Source organism: Haliaeetus leucocephalus, unplaced genomic scaffold, assembly GCF_000737465.1.
Source record: "Haliaeetus leucocephalus isolate CR32 unplaced genomic scaffold, Haliaeetus_leucocephalus-4.0 Scaffold184, whole genome shotgun sequence".
NCBI lineage: Eukaryota > Metazoa > Chordata > Aves > Accipitriformes > Accipitridae > Haliaeetus > Haliaeetus leucocephalus.
Genome location: NW_010972620.1, coordinates 10,973,131 through 10,982,805, shown reverse-complemented (window position 1 = coordinate 10,982,805; position 9,675 = coordinate 10,973,131).

Genomic DNA, 9,675 nt, shown 5'->3' with positions numbered 1-9,675 from the left:
AAACCATCTAGATACGGGATAAACCCCCATCACAGCTGGCCAGTGTCAGCTGCCTTGTTAAGCTAAAGTGCTCCCATAAGCCAGTCTTGTAAAGTACAGGTCTGCAAGCACTCTGGGGTAGGAAACACACAGGGTCACTACTGTGAAATAAAGATTTAATCAGCTGGGGAACCATCTAAACACTTCTCAGCCCTTCTTGGCGGAACAAATAATCTCTGGAATCCAATTATAATTGTCTTCTAATCTTTAAGAACCAGCAGCCGGCAGGAGCTAGAGCTCTGTCCTTGACAGCTTTCTGAGACAACTGGTGGCAGGAGGTGTGAATATTGGGATGTGAGCAGGGAGTTCAGTCCAACTGGCTAGAGCTGTCAAAACAGGGCATCGGAGCCCTGTGCAGCTTAGCTGGAATTTGTCACTTTTTTTTTTAATGAGTTTTTTTGGGGTTTTTTTTTTGGAGATACAAAGCTATGTGCCTCATGCTACTCTCTCCAAAGAGATGTTCCTGGTACTTTATCAGGGGTGCCTGTCCCCAGTCTGACCCCAAATGGGAGGAGCTGCCTTGAAAACATAGGGGGTAGTGGGACTGTAGATGTGTGAGTTGTGAGTTGTTGGTGTTAGGAGCCTCTGTTGCAGCAAAGAAAGGGCTTTGGTTCTTCAGGGACCTGGCAGGCGAGGATGCTGTGAGGAAGGGCAGAGGCTGTTTGCTGTGGTAGTAGTATGTGCTTTTTGGATGTGTCTGTAATCGTTCCCCCCCCGAGGCCGAAGCTGCCTATGTGCTCTTCTCCGAAGGGCACCATGTATTTTGCTGACTGCACTTCTGCCCTGCCCCTGCAGTCCACGGCTGGCAGAGATCTGGGGATTTCAGCTTTGCCTCTGAACAGAGATGAGGCAGAACTGAAGGTCGAGTGGCAGTGCAAGGAGAGCTGGGTCTGGTCCTGCTACCTCTGCTCTTACTTGCATCAGGGGCAGTTGCTGAGTGAAGCATTTGTTCATCCCATCCTTCCTAGCTTACTTGGGCATATATCTCTGTATGGGTGTCTGCTTGGCAAGGCAGTCTTGTTCCTAAGACCAAATACACTGCTCCTGTATAGGTGAGAGGAACATAACTCTTCTCTCTGCTGTCCCCCTTTACTGATGGCTCTAGCTCAGGGACTCCATCTGGTTTCTGGCACAGCTGAGATTTGCTTAGCTCTAAGAAAAATTATCTATAGGGCATCAGCCCAGCATTCTGCATGTCTTAGATGCCTTCCCTGCCAAAGGGGTGGGTGCAGTCTCCAGACAGGGCAGTCCCAGGAGGGGTTTGGTGCCCTAGGCTTTAGGTCATGGTGCTGTCCTCCCTGTGCTGAGGATGATGGTGGCTAACAGACTCAGCCTCTAGGACCCTTGGCTGTTGCAGTCCCCAATGTGTTCACACGGTCTCACACACACAGGGGAGTTTTAGTCATGCTTGGATGTCTCTCATTTGTCTGCCCTGTGCAATGACTCACAAGGATGCTTCCTCCCAGAGCAGCCACTAACTGTTCCCAGAGTCTGTAGTTTCCAAAGTATTTTTAATCTTTGTCATTATTTATATATGCTATGTATGTACTGTTTCAGACCGTTGCCTTTCTGTGTGTTCATGTGAAAACCCCATATTAAATGCTTTTATTTTTAGTTGTTTTGCTCAGTGGGCTTAAGCAGTTTCATTGGGATGGCAAGGACTCGGTGGTGCATCCACCTTCAAAAAGAAGGAAGTGTCTGCTCAGAACCCCAGAGCTCCTACTTCTAAGTGCAGGGGTGCTTGGTGAAGTGCTGCCCGCCTGCAGGGATGGCACTGGCCTCCTGTGGCACTAGGGCTTGTTCCCTCTCTAGGATCCTTGTGTGATGCAGGGTGCCCAGACGGGCTGTCTCTCCCTCAGAGGTATGAAGTTGGACCTCTTCTTTTCCTGTTTTCCCCCTGCTGTCATCCAGGGTGATGGGAAATCAGGTTTACAAAGAACACTATATAAATAATGGATCAAATGAATACATTTTTCTCTGTAGAACCATTCTTCTCTTGCCACTCTTGGCTGCCGAGGGAGGATGGTTTCTGCTTGCATTATCTTTTCCTCCTTCTTAATAATGGCGTCTCAGATTTTATGCAGATTATTTCTCTGTGAAGTTCTTCCACATTTGAAATGCCCTGGGCTTGCCTGCCGTGGCTCAGACACTCATTAACATCCTCGCCATGCAATTGAAAAACAAGCAGGAGAAGCAAGCGGTGCAGTATGTTTGAAACCAGTGCTGCTTTCCTGCAGGGTGAGCTTCAAGCGGGCCCCGTTCTCCTCCAGGGCTGCAGTTGGGTGTCATGGGACTGGTGTGCCCCATCTCCCTGGAGCTTGGGGAGCGGGAGGGGATGGGCCTCTCTGCACTTGAAAGTGGGCATGGGAGTCCAGAGAGACATTTCTGTTCTTGAAGCTGTTGAACAAAGGAATGCAAAAACTCACAATAGCTATTTTGAATACTGCAAACCCAAATATCACCTCCCTGATAAGCTGTGATTCAAAGTGACAGCTTTATATGGCTTACATAATTTAAAAAATGAATAGTTTTTAGTCCCTGAAGCCACAACCCAAGCACTTACGCTTGGCTGCAAGTGAAAGGGCAGCAGTCATTGGGACCAAACACTGGGTGAAGGTACATATTTAGAGGGGGATTGCTCAGCTTTCATTGTGTTTGCTTTGGCCTGTTGGTATTCGTGCACAGCAGTGGTGTTACAAAGCAAATAAGCAGTGCTCATCCTTCATTTCATTAAACAGTTTTTATCTCAAATTGCACAGCACAGACTTGCAAATAAGTTCTGCAGAGTGTCACTGCTATCTAAATCAATTTTTGCAAGTTGTCTTTTTTTTTTTTTTAAACTGTTCTGCCCTGGTTTGGAGTTGAAATAAGATATTTTTTTCTTTCTTAAATTATCATGTGTGGTTGGGAGCTGTCATGCTGCTGCTGCATCTCACTGCCTAGGGCAACAGTGTAGACAAAAAAACATGAGTACTGCTAGCGATAGATGTTGGCACCAGCCAGACCAGTTATCAGGCTTTACAATCTCATTGGCTTGGATTAACTAATATTTTTTCATGGAGTGAATAAATTACCATGTTTAGTTCTGTTTGCTCATCCCCCCAGCGAGGATCTTGTGCTGAAGCTCATAAATTGTGCAGGCACGTAAATGCCAAACCTCCATGCTGGGGGCTGCACTGACCTTCCATTTTTGCTGTGGACCAGGGTGGAATATCTGCTGGTGCCAGCTCTCTGGCCCTATCCTGCTCCAGCCCAGCTTTGTTCCTGGGCAGTGCCCATGCATGAGGAATGCAGTGGGGGTTTTTCTGGGCTCCTGTGTCTTGATGCAAGGAGAAGCTGTCCCCAGCTGTGCATCACAGGATGAGGTTCAAATACTTCCCAGCACCAGCCTTTGAGGTGCTGATTTCAGTCTGGATCGGGGCGGGGGGGAGCAGAGCTTTCCTTTCCCTGCTGAGTCCCAGCTGGAGTGGGTGTTGCTGCACTCCCCTCCCCAGTTCCTCCTCTCCTGGGTTAAACCAGGCTCCTCTCCTGGGTTAAACCAGGCTCCCCTGCCTTGCTGCTGGGAAGGACTTACAAATCCACCACCCAGCCCTCCCATGGGTTGCCTTACGTGATTTTAAGCCTGGCTCCTTTTGCACCAGTGAGGAGAACTGAGTCCCACTTCATCCTCTCTACTTCTGGCTGAAGCTCCTATTCTGCTGGGGCGAAGAATTGGGATGCATGGAGGTGCAAACCCTCCTTGGCCATTGTGGCTGCTTGTAACTGGGTGCATGCACAGGTCTATGATGTGGGGGTGTCTGCGTTGGCCTGAGCTTGTTTTAGGGTTTGCTTCTTCCAACCTTTTCGCTTACAAAGCCTGAGCCTTGCTCCCCTGGGGCGGGAGGACCTCAGCAACCTCTTGCACAAAAGCTTCTGGCTCCATTGTGCCTTGCCAAGGCCGTTCTGCAGCAGCAGCGCAAGAGGGGGCTGGCAGCACACGCTGCGGGACAGGACCCCCTGCCCGCCCCGCAGCACCGGGGGGCCCAGGGCCAGATGTGCTGGGGGGCAGGCTTGGAGATGCCTTGGGTTCTTCCTCCCTGGCTGCATCTGGGGATAGAGGGGGTAGGAAGCAGGGGCTATAAATAAGGTGAACAAGAACATAAAGAGCACAGAGTAGGCTGAGGGAAGAGGCTGGGGAGGGATGCCCTCTTACAAAGGACAAAAATCAGCTCTGCAGATAGCCCTTAGCATTGTCCTCCAGCTCCAGTGAGAGTCCCTGCCCGCCTCTGGGGCTGAGTAGAGCTGTCACAAGGCAAGCTAAATGCTTTTCTTCTCCTTTTCAAGTTATATTTGGCTACTGGCATCCTCCTGCCATCCTTCAGAGCCAGACCCTGGTAGCCAGTCGCTTGGGCTCCTTCCTGCAGCACCTGCACCCTGAAAGTGCCTCCTCTACAGTGTGGGAATTTGGGTGATGGAGGCAAAGCCAGGCTGGCACCAGCTCCCCTGTCCCACGTTGTGCAGAACCTGACTTTCTTTCAGCCTCTAGTAGCTTGTAACTCTGTACGGGCTGGGGGAGGAGGAGCAAGGATGCAGAGACATACGCTCACAACTGTGGGACCAGCAAGGTGCAGAAAGGCTGCCTGCAACTGTGGAAGCACAATGAGCCCAAGTGGGCATGCAGCTTATTGACTGCATCCCAGCATGGGACTGGCTGCCAGCTAGCCATAAATATGGCTAGAGCAGAGGCAAGCTCGTCTGCACCCAAGGCATCTTCATTAACAAAATCAGGACAGAGCCACTGCCTCCCTCATCCATCGGACGGAGACACTCCTTATTTCTCAGGTTAGATGGTTTCCCAGCTCAGGGATATCAGTGCAACGGGGATTGCAATACGTGAAAGGGGCTGGTGAGAACCCTGCTCCTCTAAAAACAAAGCTTGGTGTCTCTGGTCACCCCATGGCCAAGGTCATCAGCTAAATCCTGAAAACCCACCTGCTCCTACTGGGAGGCAGGGTTTTATGGCAGAGGAGCTGCAGTTTATGGCACCATGGAGAAATATGCTGGATGAGCTTGGCAACAGCAAATGGAAAGTTAGTCTATTAAACAGTAAATTATCCCTCCAATGCATCTTCATTGAGAAGGGTTAATGAGTGGCTCCAGGCAGAGCGAGCAGGGAAAAGCGTGTGTGTACACACAGCGCGGATGTGGAACAATTGCTACATCTGGGGACCCCTGAGTCCCTGATCCCACGCTGCACCAACAATAGCGTTTCCATGTGCGAGGCGCTTCACAAACACCTCCTCGCGTGTGGTTTATTCAAACCAGCTTGCGCCTTGCCGCAGAGCTCCCAGGCGGTTGGTGTGTCCAGCTGCGCTGGGAACAGCATCTCCCCATCTGCGTCTGGGCTGCTTGGCGTAAATGTTTTCCTTGTGGACTAGAGCTAGTTTTGGGAACCCAGGGTGTGGGGCTCAGCCCTTCTGCTCAGCTGCGCCACAAAGCAGGGATGTAGTGCCTTGTGGACTGTCCCCCCCCGCTGCTCTACAACTGCTCAAGGCAGTGGGGCAGGCTGGGCTCCCCCCGCTCAGACAGTCCCTGTTGTGCGAGGCTGGGGCCAAATCCGCCTGCTTGGGAGCCTCAGCATTTCCCATAGCATTGAGAGTACCCAATGGATGCTGATCCCTTCACTCGGTCCCAGTGGTGAGGTCCCCAGGCAGCGGAGCTGCCCCCTCTCCTGCAGTCAGTGGGGCCATGTTCACACAGCAACGCTGGCCGTGTTTGCAGGGTCATGCTGGCACAGGATGATGTTCACAGGGTGATGCTGGCGGTGTTCACGGGGTAATGCTGGCAGCATTTGCAGGGCGTTGCTGGGAGTGTTTGCAGGGCGTTGCTGGGAGTGTTTGCAGGGTGATGGTGATGTCTAGAGGGTGATGCTGGCCATGTTCACAGGGCAGTGCTGACAGTGTTTGCACGGTGATGCTGGCCACTTTCACAGTGTGATGCTGGCCATGTTTGCAGGGTGATGCTTTTGCTGTTTGCCAGCGAGGTAGGGCTTGTCCCTGGAGAGACGCCCGAAAGAGTGCATCCCAGCCCTGCCTGCCACAGCTGCTAGCCAGGCGAGATTTACTGTGATCCCAGTGGCCCCCAGCTGCCCGCACCACTCCATAATAGACCCATCAAGGGCATTGTCGTGCTGCACAAGCCCAACAGGTGCCCTAACAGGGCTGACATGCTGGCCCGCTCCCACACAATGCCTCACTCTCTGAACCCGAGCGTGTCCTGCAGGACAAAGGCAGCCTGGCCTCCCAACACAAGCCGAACTGGCCAGGCGTGACAGATGTGGCCCCGGCCAACGGAGGGGCAGCCCGGCAGCCCGCCTTGCGCAGGGTCTCTGGGGGACACTGGGCAGCTGGAGTTCACGGCCACTCCACTCCGCTCCCAGCACATCTCCAGCTGGGTCTTGTGGCCACTGCTTCCCAAACCAGGTGTGTTTTAATGATGGTCCTGGTGGGAGGAAGGGTTTGAAGCACAGGTCCGGTGCAAGGGGAGCCGCATCCTGTTCTTGGCAATGATCCTCAGCAGAGGAGTTGGAGCAGGCACTGGTAATGCATGCTATTGTCTGCGTTTTAAATGCTTCTGCTCTGCACCAGTGCCTCATCCTACCCTGAGAAAGGCTACCGCTGCTGTGGACTAGTGACAGCCGTGGCACTGCTTCGAAGCACATCCTAAGCGGTAGCAAGCACGGGCCGGGGCATGCCGCCTCCTCCCCTGCATGCCGAGGCACAGGGTGCAGTGGTGCAGCGTGGCTGCTTCGAAGCCCAGGCATGCTGGAAGGTGCTATTGGCTGCCGGTGGCTACGGTGGGGACGCAGCGCCAGGCCAGACCGCAGCAGAGCTAACGGGGGCGGGCTGCGGCCCATCCCGGGGTGGGTAGAAATGCCCGGATGCTGCCCTGGGGGGCTTGGCTTAAAACTGGCAGCAATTTTTGTTTGAAGCTTTGTAGCTGCTTCGCATCTCTTTGCACGACAGGTCTGGCGCGTACCCTGGAATCCTTCTCCAGATCTTCCCATGAAAACTCCTCTCCTGCAAAAAAAAGCTTCTGCTTCATTTTAACCGAACCCAGAGCCCATCAGACAATCCAGATGGTCTCTCTCTCTGTCAAGCAGTTTGGCCCAAATCCCGGTGGCAGACGGCAGGACCAGGCCTCCCCCGATAAAGAAAAGTTTGGGTTTTATTTTCTCCCTGTTCCTCATCCATATTCAGAGGCACCCTGGGCCTTTCCCAGGCAGCTGTTGCTCTCCAGGGCCTGCATCACCCCATGCAGGGTGCCTGGGCAATTTGGGATCGCCCAAGTGCACCAGGGACTGAGGTGTGGGAGGGGGTCTCAGTGCATGGCCCGTACCCCCACCCTGCTGTCCTGCCTGTCCGGGCTTGCTCGGCCCTCACGGTTTTGGCAGCCCTAGAAGGGGGTTGCTTTTGCAACCAGAGCAGTTGCAGACGGGTCGGCCGTGGCCGGGAGTCCAGCTCAGTGGGATGCTCCGTGGTGTCAGGGAACTGGGTGCTGCCTGCGTGGCAGGTGGTGGCAAGAAGCTCCCATGGGAGAGCAGGAGTCGAGGTATCCACAGGAGAAAATGTGGAAGTTGGCCTGAAATGGGGTTTTCAGCCTCCCAGCCCTGTACTCCCACTGGAACCGAGGCAGGCGATGGTGGCCTCCAGGCAGGCCCCCACCGGCTACTCCCTCTGCCGAGACCACGGCCCGGCTGTAAAGTGAATCGGTGCTGCTGCAGCTGGACACAGAGACGGAGGGAGCCTATTTGTTCTGCAGATCACAAGGATTTGCCTGGGGCAAATGCCTGCAAAAGGGAGGAAACAAGATCCCTCGTGCTGCTCCTGCCTTCCTGCCAGCCAGCATCAGAGGCAAAGGGCAGGTTGGGAGAACACGGCTCTGCTCTGCCAGCCAAGCGGTGAGGGGGGAGTTCAGGAGGGAGCAGGGTCGCAAGCATCACACCGGTAGCAGCCAGGTTTGGGGAATGCTGAGCCTCTAGGAAACAACCTTCACCCCCCGAAATTCAGCTGAGGTCTTCAGCATGGGGCCCCTTTGGGTGCCATAGCCACCGTGGTCCCCCTGGGAGCCCCAGGGCGGGCTGCGGGGCCACCTCTGCAGAAGCCGTGCCAGCGAGGGGTCGGCTCCCAGAGTCCTGGGAAGCAGCTCATCTTCTTCGCTGTCAGGGCTGCTGGGTAGCAACGAGGAACAAACCCCTTTCATCCATCTCAAGCACAGCTTCCTCCCGGGATTGGGGCCAGAGGAAGGAGATGTCACGAAAATGCAGACAGATGATGGGAGCCTGCATTCGGGATGGGAAAGGGCTGCTGATCTGGGCCAAGCTGGTGCAACCCTGTGTGTGTGTGTGAGGTGGCCCTTGCTGGAGCGAGACCCCATGCAGACACCTCTCTCTCACCCTGATTAAGGAACTTGTGGAGCTCCATACGCAGGGGGCATTGATTTAAGAGGCACTTCTGCCCCAGGACTTGCCACCGTCCCTGCAAATATCCTGCTGGCTGGGGAGATGAATGTGCAGTGGGTTGTCTGTGCTCACACACCTCTCCTCCTGCTGCCGGAGTGATGCGACAGGCTCCCACCTCCCCTCCTTCCATAGGTTTCGTCTCCAAGGAGGACATTTGCAGCAGTAGCTGCCAGCATCCAGGGCTCTGTTGGGCATCTCAGTATGCCTATTGTTCTTCTTAACGACTCAGCTCTTGGAACCATGGGGTTACAAGTGTTTCAGGTGTCATTAATAAAACAGGTGACCAGTCCTCCTGGTTACACCCTCCTGCTTTGCATTTGCAGACCTCAGGGAAGAAAATGGAAGGTAATAAAATGAATGCAATGCTCACATTTCTGAGATGTCAACCATTTGGGACCAAGCTCACAGGATTTCTTGGCTTCACTTTTTTTTTGCGTTGAAATAGGTATATTTTGCCTCGTTCTTCCAGATGGATTAGCCACAAAGACATTTTGGTGTCTTTGACATTAAGATGTTCCCCCTGGAGTGGGAAAGGACATAGCTAATGCCACAGCCAGGGCTTTAGGACTTGCCGTCTGTGTGCGGAGCAAAGAGCAAAGCAGAGATGCATCCCCAAGTGTCCCCTGCGTGCTGGGGTGCTTGGCCGCAGGGTTCCCATGAGCACACCGGGTACCGTCCTGGCTGACCGGTGCCAGCCCGCTGTGTGCGCGGGCTGCCGGGTCCCTGCGCCTCGCCTGGGCTCTGGACGATGGGGACGGGGCTCCGGGCTGCAGGGTGGAAGACTGGCCAGGGGTGCCTGGAGCACGCCGGGGGATGCGAAAGCTTTTGGCACCCTCCGAGGAGAGGTGGGAATGCTCCGCAAGCCGCCGCTCGGTTCGCAGGCTGTTTCTCCGGTCGCTGCCAGTCCCCGGGGTGCCTCTGCCCGCACGCTACCCGCTCGCCTTGCTGCTGTACCCCGGCATCCCTCAGCCATCTCGCGGGGGGTGTGGGGGAGTCACCAACCCCGCTGTCCCGGGTGGGGGGACCGAGACGCAGCCCACCTCGCTGCACGGCCGGGGCGGGGCAGAGCCCCGACGGCTCCGGCCACCGGGGTGCCGGTGCCCTGCCCGGCCGGGACCGCTCCTACCCCCGCAGCC